This window comes from Schistocerca nitens, chromosome 5 (genome assembly GCF_023898315.1).
Source record: "Schistocerca nitens isolate TAMUIC-IGC-003100 chromosome 5, iqSchNite1.1, whole genome shotgun sequence".
In the NCBI taxonomy this organism is placed as follows: Eukaryota; Metazoa; Arthropoda; class Insecta; order Orthoptera; family Acrididae; genus Schistocerca; species Schistocerca nitens.
In genome coordinates, this window is record NC_064618.1 from 86,986,216 (window position 1) to 87,004,102 (window position 17,887).

At 43.1% G+C, this 17,887-nt stretch overlaps 1 protein-coding gene across 2 annotated transcripts in view; it reads right to left on the minus strand.

Moving 5' to 3' along the window:
* Window positions 1–17,887, minus strand: part of LOC126260238 (myogenesis-regulating glycosidase-like) — a 557,090-nt gene that overhangs the window by 387,877 nt on the left and 151,326 nt on the right. The window lies entirely within an intron of this gene.

The window sequence follows — 17,887 nt, forward strand, 5'->3', positions numbered from 1 at the left end:
GTGTGGGAAAAGAAAACAGTTGAGTTCTCACTGGAAATAAAAACAGGATCCACATTCTGGATTAGTCTCACATCTGGATATCTCGAGGAATACCGCCAGGGAAGAATGGAAGATCAAGAACGAAGTGCTCGGATTAAAACGGATGTAAGACATGGATATAGTTTTTTACTCCTTGTGTTGAAACTATTTATTGAACAAGCAAGGACGGAAATAAAAATAAGTTTCAAGAGTTGAATTAAAATTCTTGTTGCTTCAAAAGGCAAAAACCTGGTCTCTGCAGCTACAACTCCCTCTCTTCTGCAGTCCTCTTCAAATGTATGTGTGAAGAACATTTACATATACACAGTCGTCCCCTCATGTTATTCCTTAATGATTTTCCTCGAAAATATTTTGTAAAAATTGTCATTACTAATTAAGTAAGTGTCCTTGAGTTTTGGTTTGTGTTGGTCTAGTACTTTTTGGAGTCGTTTCTTCTCTCCTGTTTCTTGTAGGACGATCTCATTCGTTATTCGATTAGAATTCAGGGTGAAAGAACGTCAGTAATGAGAGTTGCAGATGAGTTCGTTATTCTGAGTGACATTCAAAGGGAACTGTAGGAACTGTTGGCTGGGATAAACAGTTTAACGAGTACTAAGTGTATATTGAGAGTCAACCGAAGAGAGATGAAAGTAATGAGAAGTAGCAGAAGAGAGATTACCGAAAAACCGAACATTGAAATTTCGAACCACAAAGAAGACGAAGTAAGGGAATCCAACCACTTTCTAAATGGATTGAGGAAAGACGTCCTGGGTGTTGTGTGCTGTCCTTCGGTTAGTTAGGTTTAAGTAGTTCTAAGTTCTAGGGGACTGATGACCACAGATGTTAAGTCCTATAGTGCTCAGAGCCAGTTGAACCAGAAAAGGGACAATAATAGCAAATAGAACGTTGGCCTGGGAATGGCTCTATGAAATATCTGTCGATTTGCACCTTTGAAAACATATGGTATTGGTTGGGTAACAGTAAATCTATTGTTGCTTGTGGAAATCTGAAATGCTGTAGCACACCCCTTACGTACTGATAACTGACTTTATCGAAGACATTGTCTAAATCGATGATAAATTGCCTTAGAGGTTGTTCCTGATGCTTCGTCGAATAGAAGCTCGTATCTCTTAAGGAGCGAATTCCATCTATAATACTTTTGGTAGGTACTCTACACGTCTGTCCGGCCCGGTGATGTTTGGAAGGGGTTTCTCTAATCTTGTCGCTATGGCAGCAGCAATCATATTTTCGAGTGTGCACACAACAACATTATCGAACTGAAATCCCTTATTTTTCGTGGGATCCTTCTGTTACGAACAATGACGATAATTCCGGGTTCTTTTTCGGAGTACAGGTATCTGAATCCCTGTTTCTCTTCCCCAATTTCCACGAATTATTTTTTAATAACTAACAAGAAAAGTTTGTAAAAATCTTAGGGAAAACCATCTTCTCATGGACTCCATTTGACAACATCTTGAATTTCTTCCTCAGATATTGGTTCTGACAACGTAGTGATATTTTCGTTTGTTAGATGTGACGTCCAGTTTTGTTGTAGCTGTGCTGTTTTTAGAGGATCAGATGGTTATGCTCTATACAGTCCTTGGAAAGGTTCTTTGATCCCTTCCAGACTAATATATCCATTCCCATCTGTAGACAGTATGCTACTAACACATGTTTGCACCTTTTTCATTCTCTGGTTAGGTGATAAATACTCCAGTTCTCATGTGGAACATTCCCATAATCCTTGCATGTCATAATTTTCCCTTCTAGTTCACTTTCCTGTAGTCCCTAAATTTTCTTTTTAATGTTTTTTTTCTTTTTTTTTTAAATCGCTTGCTCGGTCTTCCTCATTGTCCATTTTTGTTTGCAGTTCACGAGTGATGCGATACTAATACTTGATGTTATTTCTCCTGGTTTCATTAAATCTGTAGGCGAAAGTTGTAAATACACTACTGGCCATTAAAATTGCTACACCACGAAGATGACCTGCTACAGGCGCTAAATTTAACAGACAGGAAGAAGATGCTGTGATATGCAAATGATTAGCTTTTCAGAGCATTCACGCAAGGTCGGCGCCGGTGGCGACACCTACAACGTGCTGACATGAGGAAAGTTTCCAACCGATTTCTCATACACAAACAGTTGACCAACGTTGCCTGGTGAAACGTTGTTTGATGATGCATCGTGTAAGGAGGAGAAATGTGTACCATCACGTTTCAGACTTTGGTAAAGGTCGGATTGGAGCCTATCGCGATTGCGGTTTATCGTATCGCGACATTGCTGCTCGCGTTGGTCGAGATCCAACGACTGTTAGCAGAATATGGAATCGGTGGGTTCAGGAGGGTAATACGGAACGCCGTGCTGGATCCCAACGGCCTCGTATCACTAGCAGCCGAGATGACAGGCATCTTATTCGCATGGCTGTAATGGATCGTGCAGCCACGTCTCGATTCCTGAGTCAACAGATGCGGACGTTTGCAAGACCACAACCATCTGCACGAACAGTTCGACGACGTTTGCAGCAGCATTGACTATCAGCTCGGAGACCATGGCTGCGGGTACCCTTGATGCTGCATCACAGACACGCATCCGTGTTTGGCGACATCGCGGTGAACGCACATTGGAAGCGTGTATTCATCATCACCATACTGGCGTATCACCCGACGTGACGGTATGGGGTGCCATTGGTTACACGTCTCGGTCACCTCTTGTTCGCATTGACGGCACTTTGAACAGTGGACGTTACATTTCAGATGTGTTACGACCCGTGGCCCTAACCTTCATTCGATCCCTCCGAAACCCTACATTTCAGCAGGATAATGCACAATCGCATGTTGAAGGTCCTGTACGGGGCTTTCTGGATACAGAAAATTTTCGACTGCTGCCCTGGCCAGCACATTCTCCAGATCTCTCACCAATTGAAAACGTCTGATCAATGGTGGCCGAGCAACTGGCTCGTCACAATACGCTAGTCACTACTCTTGATTAATTGTGGTATCGTGTTGTAGCTGTTGGGCAGCTGTACCTCTACACGCCATTCAAGCTCTGTTTGACTCAATGCCCAAGCGTATCGAGGCCGTTATTATGGCCAGAAGTGGTTGTTCTGGGTACTGATTCCTCAGGATCTATGCACCGAAATTGTGTGAAAATGGAATCACATGTTAGTTCTAGTATAATATATTTGTCCAATGAATACCCATTTATCATCTGCATTTTTTCTTGGTGTAGCAATTTTAATGGCCAGTAGTGTAATTCTACGAGGTTCTCCCACCATTCAGTCACGTTACCGAAGAAACGTTTAACCTACGATTTGTAACTAGTAGGGAACTCCATATTTACTCATGTTTTGTAGAGAAGGTTACAGTTTAACTTCCAAAATCATGTATCATTTACTTCTGATCGAGGTAGACGTATTGCTTTAATAATTACTTATACAGTGTGAAGGTCGGAAAATCTGACATCGATTACGTAGTAATCTTGAACAGTTACACCCGTTGCGATGTCAAACCTTGATGCTGCTAGTGCTGAGACATGCGTATACTGAATACGTGTAATGGCAAACCGTTCAACTACATCTTTTTGTGTTCAGACCTCCAATGATATTTTGCAGGGTACCACAGAAGCGTGTTGTGCCTTTTGAATCTATTACCGTTAAAATGCAGTTAAGATCTCCTGTGATGACGACGTCGCTTTTACCTGTCTCAGAAAATACTGGACTTCATCGCTGGAAAACTTTTCCCTTGCAGTTCAGTTAAGTTATCGGAAGGGTGTGTAGTACTTCAAAAAGGTCAACCCAAGATAGCTCGCTGCTCTCCACAACTGTCATGGATGAGGTCGGACAGAGCAGACTTGAGGTGTCACTTTATTCTCTGTGCTCTTGGCACAGTGATACAATTGCACATCTACATCTACATCTATTTGGATACTCTGCAAATCACATTTAAGTACCTGGCAGAAGGTTCTTGGAACCACCTTCCAATTTTCTATTATTCCAATTCCGTATATCGCGGAAAGAGTGAACACCTATATATTTCCGTACGAACTCTGATTTCCCTTATTTTATCGTGTGATAGTTTCTGCCTATGTAGGTCGGTGTCAGCAAAATATTTTCACATTTGGAGGAGAAAGGTGGTGATAGGATTTCGTGAGAAGATTCCTTCGCAAGGAAAAACGCCTCCCTTTTAATAATGTCCAGCCCAAATCCTGTATCATTTCAGTGAAACTCTCTCCCATATTTTGCGATAATAAAAAACGTGCTGCCCTTCTTTGAACTTTTTCGATGTACTCCGTCAGTCCTACCTGGTAAGGATCCGACACCATGCAGCAGTATTCTAAAAGAGGACGGACAGGCGTAGTTAAGCAGTCTCTGTCTGTTACATTTTCTAAGCGTCCTGCCAATAAAACGCAGTCTTTGGTTAGCCTTCCCCACAACATTTTCTATGTGTACCTTCTGTGGTGTCACCGCTAGACACCACACTTGCTAGGTGGTAACTTAAATCGGCCGCGGTCCTGTAGTACATGTCGGACCCGCGTGTCGCCACTGTGTAATCGCAAACCTAGCGCCACCACATGGCAGGTCACAAGACACGGACATGACCTCGCCCCAGTTGTACGGACGACATAGCTTGCGACCAGACGTACGAAGCTTTCCTCTCATTTGCCGAGAGACAGATAGAATAGCCTTCAGTTTAGTCAATAGCTACTACCTAGCAAGGCGCCAATTGTATCAGTGCTAATAGCGTACTAATATTCAAGAGAGATGTATTCCAACAAGAGAATAAAGATAACTATATTATTCCAGCTACGTACTTTTCTTCTTATTCATTAATAAGTCTCATGTTCCAGTACTTCACGCCCGTCTGCGTTAGTTTAGCGTGCACCTAGCTACCTCATTGTGTCTCGGCTGTATGAAATAGACACAACATTATTTGGCGCCGAGGAGTGGTGCCGCGCCCACGTTGCATAAATTGATTGTACTTTGCTCTGATTTGCTTGTGTCATGGCTTCGCCACAATCTCCAGATATACTGTCCGAATTTTTTCGCTTGCAGAATCAGCAGACGCAGGCGTTATTGGAAGCCCTTGGACAGCTCGTCCAGGGTCAACGTGCGCTGCAAACCGATGCGGCAGCCGCCGTTTCTTCGCTACCGCTGCCACAAAACGCTGTTGCACCTCCCTTTCGGCCATACGTGGCGGCCGAAGAGTCGTGGACTGAGTGGTCCCGACAATTTGCCTTCCATCTAGCAGCCTACAGAATTCAAGGTAATGAGCGGCAGCCGTTTTTGCTTTCTTGTGTCGGTGTGTCTACCTACCGTGTGATAGTGAAATTGTTTCCCCGACGCGACGTAGCAACTCTGTCCTACGAAGAAATTTTGTCTGCTTTAGATGCCTATTTCAAAGAAACAGTAAATGTAGTTGCAAAACGGTATACGTTCTTTCGTACAAAACGTACGGCCGGTCAGACTAATAGGGAGTGGGTTGCAACATTGCAAGGACTTACTAGGGAGTGTGCCTTTGAATGCGAATGTGGACTTCCTTATTCAGACACTATGGTGCGTGATGCAATAGCACAGAACGTTTCTGATGTTCGAATACGGGAACAGATTTTGAAACTAGTAAATCCCTCCCTTCAACAAGTGATAGACATATTGGATAGGCAAGAAACACTTGACTTTGCTCAGGCATCATTTGAAACTTCGCCAACAGTGTGTCACATTCACCGGCCCGCCGGGCCCGCTGCACGGGACGCTAGGCGGCCCTCGTGCCCGTCGCAGCAGCGGCAGCCTACCTTGCAAACACGTGCGCCGCGTAAGCAAGCAACTGTAGTGAAATCATGCCCGCGGTGTGCAACTAGACATTCGCGTGAGAATTGCCCGTCACGCCAAGCTATTTGCTTTTACTGTCGAAAGAAAGGACATGTTCAAAGTGTTTGCCAGAAAAAGCTTAGATCAGACAATCACACAAATTCCAGGCCTTTTGCTTCGCGCCGGAATCGAACCCAGGACAATCGGGCTCGTGGACCTTCGCCCATGGACATTCATGTAGTTCATTCCCACCCGTCCAGTGACACTTTAGCTAACAGTGACCAGCCGTCCTCCGCCATGGACCTCTTGCCCGCTCCGGACCAGATGTCGTCTTCGCCCGTCGGGTGCTCCGACCACATGGAGGTCGACCCTTCGGCCCCTCCTGTCTCATTACGTGCGCATACACCCCATGTTGACGTGCACCCTGGACTAGGTTTGCAGGCGTTTCCTAGCTCCCCTCGGACCGAATGGCCGGGTGCGGGTGGCACAGCCTCGCCTGTTGTTAGGCTCCCCGCCTCATCGCATGCGTCAACATGGGGTCCTCCCCACGGCGGGCGGAAGCCTTATCTCACGACCGTTCGCCGATTTGCGGGGGAGGAATGTGGTGTCACCGCTAGACACCACACTTGCTAGGTGGTAACTTAAATCGGCCGCGGTCCTGTAGTACATGTCGGACCCGCGTGTCGCCACTGTGTAATCGCAAACCTAGCGCCACCACATGGCAGGTCACAAGACACGGACATGACCTCGCCCCAGTTGTACGGACGACATAGCTTGCGACCAGACGTACGAAGCTTTCCTCTCATTTGCCGAGAGACAGATAGAATAGCCTTCAGTTTAGTCAATAGCTACTACCTAGCAAGGCGCCAATTGTATCAGTGCTAATAGCGTACTAATATTCAAGAGAGATGTATTCCAACAAGAGAATAAAGATAACTATATTATTCCAGCTACGTACTTTTCTTCTTATTCATTAATAAGTCTCATGTTCCAGTACTTCACGCCCGTCTGCGTTAGTTTAGCGTGCACCTAGCTACCTCATTGTGTCTCGGCTGTATGAAATAGACACAACACCTTCCAATTTAAGTTGTGCATAACTGTAATTCCTAGGTACTTAGTTGAATTTACGGCCTTTAGATTAGACTGATTTATCGTGTAACCGAATTTTAACGAGTTCCTTTTAACACTCATGTGGATGACCTCACACTTTTCGTTATTTAGGGTCAACTGCCACTTTTCGCACCATTCAGATACCTTTTCTAAATCGTTTTGCAATTTGTTCTGATCTTCTGATAACTTTATTAGTCGATAAAAGACAGCGCCATCTGCAAACAACATAAGACGGCTGTTCAGATTTTCTCCCAAATCGTCTGTATAGATAAGGAACAGGAAAGGGTCTATAACACTACGTTGGAGAACGCCAGAAATCACTTCTGTTTTACTCGATGGCTTTACGTCAATTACTATGAACTGTGACCCCTCTGAAAGGAAGTCACAAATCAACTCACATAACTGAGACGATATTCCATAAGCACGCAGTTCCACAACAAGCTGCTTGTATGGACAGTGTCAAAAGCCTTCCGGAAATCCAGAAATTTGGAATCTATCTGAAATCCCTTGTCAATAGCACTCAACACTTCATGCGAATAAAGAGATAGTTGTGTTTCACAGGAACGATGTTTTCTAAAGCCATTTTGACTCTGTGTCAGTATACCGTTTTCTTCGAAGTAATTCATAGTGTTCGAACACAATATATGTTCCAGAATCCTGCTGCATATCGACATTAATGATATGGGCATGTAATTAAGTGGATTACTCCTACTATCTGTCTTGAAAATTTAGTGTGACCTGTGCAACTTTCCAGTCTGTAGGTACGGATCTTTCGAAGAGCAAACGGTTGTTTATGATTGTTGTGTATTGAGCTAATGCATCAGCATACTCTGCATATTTGGTATACAGTCTACACCAGAAGACTTGCTTTTGTTAAGTGATTTACGTTCCTTCACTATTCCGAGGATATTTATTTCTACGTTACTCATGTTGGCAGCTGTTCCTGTTTCGAATTCTGGCTGGCTCTGAGCACTATGAGACTTAACTTCTGATGCCATCAGTCTCCTAGAACTTAGAACTACTTAAACCTAACTAGCCTAAGGACATCACACACATCCATGCCCGAGGCAGGATTCGAACCTGCGACCGTAGCGGTCGCGCGGTTCCAGACTGTAGCGCCTATAACCGCTCGGCCACCCCGGAAGACTCGAATTCTGGAATATATACTTCGTCTTATTTTGTAAAGGCATTTCGGAAGGCTGTGTTTAGTAACTCTGCTTTGGCAGCACTGTCGTCGATAGTATCTCCATTGCTATCGGGCAGAGAAGGCATTGATGTTTCTTGCCGCTAACAACTTCACATACGACCAGAATCTCTTTGGATTTTCAGCCGGGTTTCGAGACAAAGTTTCGTTGCGGAAACTGTTATAAGCATCTCGCACTGAAGTCCGCGCTAAATTTCGAGCTTCTGTAAAAGATCGCCAATCTTGGGGATTTTGCGTCTGTTTAAATTTGGCATGTTTGTTTCGTTGTTTCTGCGACAGTGTTCTGACCCGTTTTGTGTACCAAGGAGGATCAGCTCCGTCGTTTGTTAATTTATTTGGTATAAATCTATCAATTGCCGCCGATATTATTTCTTTGAATTCAAGCCACATCTGGTCTACACTTATGTTATTAATTTGGAAGGAGTGGAGATTGTCTCTAAGGAAGGCGTCAAGTGAATTTTTATGTTTTTTTTCTTGAATAGTTACATTTTTCCTTTATTTTTTAAGGATTTGAGGGTTACAATATTCAGTCCCGCTACGACAACCCTGTGTTCACTAATCCCTGTATCCGTTTTGATGCTCGTTATTAACTCAGGATTATTTGTTGCTAAGAGGTGAAGGGTGTTTTCACAACCGTTTACTATTCACGTGGGCTCATGAACTGCTTGAAATAATTTTCAGAGAATGCGTTTAGCACAATTTCGGATGATGTTTTATGCGTACCTCCGGAATTGAATATGTATTTTCGCCAACATATCTAGGATAAATTAAAGTCACAACAAACTATAATCGTATGAGTCGGGTTCGTGTTTGAAATCAAACTCGTTTTCTTTGAACCTCTAAGCAACTGTATCATCTGAATTGGGAGGTCGGTAAAAGGATCCAATTATTATTTTATTCCGGTTGCCAATTTAGGAAAATCACGGAAAACCCAAATCAGTATGGCTGAACGCGAATTTGAACCGTCCTCCTCCCGAATGTGACACCAGTGTGCTAAACACTAGCCGGCCGAAGTGGCCGCGCGGTTCTGGCGCTGCAGTCTGGAACCGCGAGACCGCTACGGTCGCAGGTTCGAATCCTGCCTCGGGCATGGATGTTTGTGATGTCCCTAGGTTAGTTAGGTTTAACTAGTTCTAAGTTCTAGGGGACTAATGACCTCAGCAGTTGAGTCCCATAGTGCTCAGAGCCATTTGAACCATTTTGCTAAACACTGAGCCACCTCGATTGGTGTCCAAAACGGGAAGCCAGGAGAAAAATTGTCAGTGAAATAACGATCATTAATAAAGACAGAACATTTGTAACTGATATTGTCTGGTTGTAACCAACACGTACTGCGATTAGTATATATTCGAAGGCTGAGTCGTAATGCTATATTACTGTCAATGGTTTCAAGTTAAAACAGCAACTTATGCAATAGCAAATACAAGCAATGCGTCCAAGTTTAAATGTAAAGTTATTGTCGTTTCCTTGAGCGCTTCAGATGGTTCATATGGCTCTGAGCACTATGGGACTTAACATCTGAGGTCATCAGCCCCCTAGACTTAGAACTACCTAAACCTAACTAACCTAAGGACATAACACACATCCATGCCCGAGGCAGGATTCGAACCTGCGACCGTAGCAGCAGTGGGGTTCCGGACTGAAGCTGCTAGAACCGCTCGGCCACAGCAGCCGGCTCTGGAGCGCTTCGAGAGCCCGATGCATGGAGAGTGTGTGAAATCTTATGGGACTTAACTGCTAAGGTCATCAGTCCCTAAGCTTACACACTACTTAACCTAAATTATCCTAAGGACAAACACACACACCCATGCCCGAGGGAGGACTCGAACCTCCGCCGGGACCAGCCGCAGAGTCCATGACTGCAGCGCCTGAGACAGCTCGGCTAATCACGCGCGGCGATGCATGGAGTGGTTGGTGGCGGTGGTGGGGTGGGGGTGGGGGTGGGGGGGGTGGGGGGTGTAATCTTGGCGGTGTGGGTGTTCTGTTGAACTTTCCCTCGCACTTACGTTAAATAACGAAAATAGTACGGTCTCCACCCGATATAACAAGAGGGAGAGATATACAGTGCATATGGTAAGCAGTACAGCGGTATCAAAATAATAGGTAACAGATTTATTTAAAGGCCACGTAAACCATCATAAGACGCAAATTTTCTAAGATTGATCTACAGTATTCCAACAGTAGTATTCAGTGAGGTAAGAAGAGGTACTGTATGGCAGCTCTCATGGCTGGACGCAAGGCAAGCATTATCAGAGAAGGAATGTACATCTGTGTCAAAATACCAGGTTACAGATTTACTGAAATGCTGCATGACTTGTAATCGGTCACAAGTTTTCTAAGTTTCATCTACGTTTCAACAGTAGTATTACGTGCGGTAAGAAGTAGTGTATGGCGGCGGTCGTGGTTACACGCGGGGCTGGAATTGTCAGAGAACAAATGTACACCTGTGTCAAAGTATATGGTAATAGATATACTGAAAGTATGTGGTAATTGTAATAACCTACGTCTTCTCTACGTTTGAATTACAACATTAGTTTTTAGTATGGTAAATGGTGCTGTATGATGGGACTCGTGGCTAGAGGACAGCGTTATCGGAGAAGGAATGTAGATCCATGTCAAATTAGCAGGTAACAGGGTTACGGAAATGCTGCTTGAGTTGACATAGCTCACAACTTTTGTATACTTGTGTTCGAAGAGTATTTTTGCGTGCAGTAACAGATATTGTACGGTGGCAATCGTGCCTAGATGCAAGGCAGGCGTTATCAGACAAGGAACATACATCTGTGCCAAAGTAGTAGATAACAGGTTTAATAAAATGCTGCGTGAGTTATAATAATTCACTACAATGGTGAGGCTCGTGGCTACATGCATAACAGAAAGAATGTAATCTGTGTCAAAGAAGTGGGTAACAGATTTACTGAGAGGTTGCGTGAGTTGTAATAACTCACAAGTTTTCTGCTATGGTGTACAATATTCCAACAGTAGTTTTACGTGCGGTAAGAGCTCATGTACTGCGGTGCTCTTGGCTTGATGAAAACCAGGCGTTATCAGAGAAATAAGATACAAGTGTGTCAAATTAGTAGGTAGAGTTACTGGAATTCCACATGAGTTGTAATAACTGTCTCGTTTTCTATGTATGATCTACGGTATTCCAACAGTAGTTTTACGTATGGTAAGAGGTGCTGTATTTTGGTGATCGGGACTTGACGGAAACCAGGCGTTATCAGAGCAAGTATGTGATTTTGTGTTAAAGTAGTAGGCAATACGATTATTGACAGGTTACATGAATTGTAATAACTCACTAGTTTTCTATGAATGATCTACATTTCTTCAAGGGTAGTTTTATTAGCAGTAAGAGGTACTGTTCAGTGGCGCAAGTGGCTAGATACAAGACAGGAGTTATCAGAGAAAGATTGTGTGACTTAGGAAGTGGGGATGAAGGGTACACTTAACATGGAAGGTCAAGGCTTCTGTAATGTCACACCTTAAACACAACGACTAGCAATTCAAGAAATAAGTTAACAATTAGTTTAGGCCACATTGATCAAATAGCTTTCACACATCCAACATGGCAAACAGCAAATTACAATTACTTAACAAACAGTAAATTACATCCGAAGTCATTTAAAGAAATGTGGAATGTGGCACCAAATATATATATATATATATATATATATATATATATATATATATATATATATATATATATATATATTGCATGGGGGCTCAATTAAAAAAAATGCAAATAATTTTAATTTTTTGCTTCAGTAGCTGTCTGTTCGGTTACGAAGTCTCGTAACGGTTGGCCCTGACTAGTATTATTACGCAATCTGACTGCATAGAACAACAACAAAGAATGAAATGGAAATTTTCATTAACACAATTAATTAATTAAGTCCCCAGCAATTATAAAACCTACGAAACCAAAGCACAAGTGTAACTGTTCTGTGTGTGGAAGTATGACTCAACGTACGCATCTGGCACGGTTCTTCTTCAACAACACATGAAATTTTAAATATCATTTATACTGAATTAATTAAAGAAAATAGAAATACCATAATTACTCAAGAAAACCAGAATTACACTCTAATACAAGAACACAAGCCAGATGCTTTGTTGACTGAACCTGTAATGACGCATTATTCAGGACATTGAAATAATGAGAAAGAAAAGAAAAGTAGTTTGTTACCTTAATTTATATTGATGAAAAGCACTCTAGACATTACAATCTCTCCACACCGACTCGCTACTATCACATCTCAACAAGAACTTTTCAGTATCACATCTCAGCAAGCACTGCCTACTAGCTCATCTCAACAATCACTCCTCACTACGACACAAGTAAGACGTTACAGTTAATACAATTCATTGGCAAGCAAATTTAAAAATACTTTTTTTTTAGATTATACATGCGAGTTTATGAAATGAGCAGTGACGCCAGGGTGACCTGGGCAAAGGGTGACTTAACTTAAAATGCCGGAATCAGCAGACCAGCCGTCCAAATAACACCTAAACGCCGGGGCCCAACCGGGAGTCACTTCCCATTAGACGGCACGTCACAGCTTCTGTGCACTGCAGCGGAAAGTGGCGCCGCTCCCACACACCCAAACTCGCAGAGAACTGGAACACAAACAGACCGCAGAAGACACGGCAAACACCAACCAAATATCAATTAATATAAGTTAAGAGATCAATAATATAAATTGAAAACCAATAAGTGCTATTAATAGAGTTGACCGATTTTGCAGCAATATCAATGCTGTAAAACATTTAAACTAAGAAATGTACACAAATCCAGTGTTGAAAATATAGTATCAGACCTCATAGACTCTCATAGTTTCCCAAACATATTTCCACATTTGATTGAGACCGACAATGTGTACAAAGATGAAATGGAGAAATTTCCAGATAATATGGCGTTATTCAAATGCACAACTTTAGGACAAACTAGGTTTTGTGCACCTTAATTTCCTTGCATGGGTCCGCAATGTAACAGCATTACTGTCCCACTGGAAACGCGTCGACGTATGTGGTATCAGCATGATGGTGCATCTGCACATTCCGCAATTAACACCAGGCTGACCCTTGACAGGATGTTCGACGGGCTTTTCGTAGGACGTGGAGGACGCATAAATTGGCCAGCCCGTTCTCCTGATCTTACACCTCTGGACTTCTTTCTGTGAGGTGTACCGTGTACCGTGTACCGTGATCTGCCTACAACCCCAGGGGATATGAAACAAGGTATTGTGGCAGCCTGCGGCGACATTACACCAGATGTACTGCGGCGTGTACGACATTCATTACGCCAGAGATTGCAATTGTGTGCAGCAAATGATGGCCACCACATTGAACATCTATTGGCCTGACATGTCGGGACACACTCTATTCCACTCCGTAATTGAAAACGGAAACCACGTGTGTACGTGTACCTCACCTCTCATTGTAATGTACATGTGCGTCAGTGAAAAAGACCAATAGAAAGGTGTTAGCATGTGGACGTAATGTGTTGTTCCAGTCTCTTCTGTACCTAAGGTCCATCACCGTTCCCTTTGGATCCCTACGTAATTCGGTGCTCTCCGATACACACGATCGAACAGCGGAGGAGTGGTACTCAAGCGTCAACTTTAGGTTACAATATCTCCGGATGTAATTAACATTTTACAATGCAACAAACGGCACTGATTACGTATTTGTTTATATGTTCAGATGTTCTAAGAAAGCTAACGGGGTTCCATTTAAAAAAAACGTAGGTTTGTGTTAAAAAACATACTTCTGTGCATTTTTGTATGGTTTGTACGAGGGCAGTTCAATAAGTAATGCAACACATTTTTTTTCTCGACCAATTTTGGTTGAAAAAACCGGAAATTTCTTGTGGAATATTTTCAAACATTCCCGCTTTGTCTCGTATAGTTTCATTGACTTCCGACAGGTGGCAGCGCTGTACGGAGCTGTTAAAATGGCGTCTGTAACGGATGTGCGTTGCAAACAACGGGCAGTGATCGAGTTTCTTTTGGCGGAAAACCAGGCCATCTCAGATATTCATAGGCGTTTGCAGAATGTCTACGGTGATCTGGCAGTGGACAAAAGCACGGTGAGTCGTTGGGCAAAGCAAGACTGTCTGATCTCCCGCGTGCGGGCCGGCCGTGCACAGCTGTGACTCCTGCAATGGCGGAGCGTGCGAACACACTCGTTCGAGATGATCGACGGATCACCATCAAACAACTCAGTGCTCAACTTGACATCTCTGTTGGTAGTGCAGTCACAATTATTCACCAGTTGGGATATTCAAAGGTTTGTTCCCGCTGGGTCCCTCGTTGTCTAACCGAACACCATAAAGAGCAAAGGAGAACCATCTGTGCGGAATTGCTTGCCCGTCATGTGGCTGTGGGTGACAATTTCTTGTCAAAGATTGTTACAGGCGATGAAACATGGGTTCATCACTTCGAACCTGAAACAAAACGGCAATCAATGGAGTGGCGCCACACCCACTCCCCTACCAAGAAAAAGTTTAAAGCCATACCCTCAGCCGGTAAAGTCATGGGTACAGTCTTCTGGGACGCTGAAGGGATTATTCTGTTCGATGTCCTTCCCCATGGTCAAACGATCAACTCTGAAGTGTATTGTGCTACCCTTCAGAAATTGAAGAAACGACTTCAGCGTGTTCGTAGGCACAAAAATCTGAACGAACTTCTCCTTCTTCATGACAACGCAAGACCTCACACAAGTCTTCACACCCGAGAGGAGCTCACAAAACTTCAGTGGACTGTTATTCCTCATGCACCCTACAGCCCCGATCTCGCACCGTCGGATTTCCATATGTTTGGCCCAATGAAGGACGCAATCCGTGGGAGGCACTACGCGGATGATGAAGAAGTTATTGATGCAGTACGACGTTGGCTCCGACATAGACCAGTGGAATGGTACCGTGCAGGCATACAGGCCTTCATTTCAAGGTGGCGTAAGGCCGTAGCATTGAATGGAGATTACGTTGAAAAATAGTGTTGTGTAGCTAAAAGATTGGGGAATAACCTGGTGTATTTCAGTGCTGAATAAAACAACCCCTGTTTCGGAAAAAAAATGTGTTGCATTACTTATTGAACTGCCCTCGTATTAACCAATTACACTAGCCCCTCTCCTCACGTTCGGTCTGTGGAATCGATTCGTCAGTATTTGATGTGGTTTACGAAATATATCCAGCGATAATGTTGGGTGACTCACCCTATATATATATATATATATATATATATATATATATATATATATATATATATATATGTATAACACCAGGATGAGTGCAGAATATATATATAGTATTACAAGAAGTTGTGTACTGGTGAAACAGTCTCTTACCTTGCCTCGGCTGTGAGCAATAGCAGCGTTGCGGTATGACAGTTCTCTCAAACCAACCCACAAAAACACTAAGGAGAACACAGTGGCTGTACGTACACAGAGTGCTGGCACAACTCAGCCGGTATTAGATAACAAGCAAGCAGCGCCACACAACGACTACCACAAGTCTCTCATTCATGTGTTTCCACCAATGGCAAGAAGAAAGGCAAACACCAAGCAAGGGCGTCTGTTTCCACCAATGACAAGGAATGAAGCAAACACCAATAAATGACATACAACGCCCCTTCGCCTCATACTTAATACCCAGTTATATTACGAAAACAGCTTTTTCACCAGCATACACGAACTACAGTTTTTCTCATGCAGCAGTCATCGAAACACCCTCGGAAGACGTTGTGCTACAGTGGCCAAAACGTCGAAGAGCTTATATATTGACAATGGGGTCACATACGGCGGTATTTTATTGACTGGTAAGGTTACTTGACTAGCGATCAGCCCAATTTGCCAGTTTAAATATTTTTGGTTACTCTACTAAATCAGTATTTTGTTCAATTTATGTAAAATTATGTGCAGGAAATACACGAGCACATGAATGGGTAATCACAACAAGAGAGAATCCCACAAAGGCAAGCAGACATCAAACCAAATAACTGCTAAGAATTCTGCCAACAGTAACAGCACTAGAGGTTTCCGTAAAGGAGAGACAGAAATGGGGCAAACTGGTCTTCCAGGGAATGGAAGCTGCTGTCAAACCACCAGAGTAGTGGCAACTGCTGGTAAAGTTCAGCAAACTGCAGTCTTTTAGAGATCTGTGCCCATCAAAGTGAATAAAAATCATCAACAATGGCGGCCAGACTTCAGGCATAAGAAGCTGCCCTTGTTCTGCCAACCGCCTTGTCAAAGAGGGCGGAGGAGCAGACACAGGTTTAGGGCATTCTCTTGTCCTTGGGGGAGGAAACTGCCCTGAGAAGGAGGAGAAATCAGCAGTGATCAAAGGCAAGAGGATGCGGAAGTAATCGAATCCACTGCATTAAAGACACATAATGTCTACCGACAGCACATGTGGCCTATGACTGAAGAAGTGTGCTGTTGATCCCTGCATTTGCAAAAGATTCCATATTAGCTCCCATTCGGATCTCTGGGAGGGGACTGCGGTGGGGGAGGTGAGCGTGAGAGAAACACTGAACAACCCATGAAAGAGTAACATTCTACGATATAGGGCATGGAACGTCAGAATTTTGAACGTAGAAGGGAAGCTAGAAAATGTAAAAAGCTAAATACTAAGGCTCAGTCCAGATATTGTAGGGGTCAGTGAAGTGAAGTGGAAACAAGAGAAGGATTTCTGGTCATAAGTGTGTAAGGTAATATTAACAGGAAACCAACACAGACAAGAAGGGATACAAGAAGACGACGCAAGCAGAAAAAGTATATGAGGATAGTGAAGAAGTAATTCAGTGCGAAATTAAAGGGTTATAGGAGGTATACTTGGAAAAGTCCAGGAAATACAGCAGAATTACAGTTATATTTCGGGCACAGACTCGATATTGAATCGTAAGACGTAGCCAGGAGCAGACATAGACTCAGATCACAAGCTGGTAAAGATGAGGAGCAGGCTGAAGTTTAAGAGGCTAGCTAGGAAGAATCAATGCGCAAAGAAGTGGGACAGAGAAGTACTAATGAATGAAGAGATATGCTTGAAGTTCTCTGAGGCCGTAGATACTGCGACAACAAATAGTTCAGTAACAGTTCAGTTGATCAGAAATGGAAATCTCTAAAAAGAGCAGTCATAGAAGTTTAAGAGAAAAGCGAAGGTAGAAGGAAGGTAACTGTGGAGAAACCAAAGCTAATAGAAGAAATATTTTAGCCGATCAACGAAAGAAAGTGCAAAAATGTTTAAGGAAATTCAGGAATACAGAAATACAAGGCACTTAGGAATGAAATAAATAGGAAGTGCAGGGAAAATAGGCGAATGAGCTGTATGAAAAATGTGAAGGAATCGGAGAAGAAATGATTGTCAGATGGACTGATTAAGCGTATAGAAAGATCGAAACAACCTTCGGTGAAATGAAAAGCAAGGGCCGTAACGTTAAGGGTCCAAGTGGAATTCCACTGATAAATGCAGTGGAGAGAGCGAATAAGTGGAAAGAGTAGACTGAGGCTCTCTATGAGTGGGAGAACGTAACTTGATGATGTGGGAGAAGTAAAAAATAGGAGTTGATAAGGAAGAGATAGGAGATCCAATATCCAAATCAGAATTTGGAATAGCTTTGAAAGGCTTCAGTCAAATAAGGCAAAAGGAATATATAACATTCCATCAGATTTTCTAAAATCAGTTGGAGAAAGGGCAACAACTTTCAGAAGGACATCATCCACACAATTCCAAAGATTGCAAGAGCTGACAA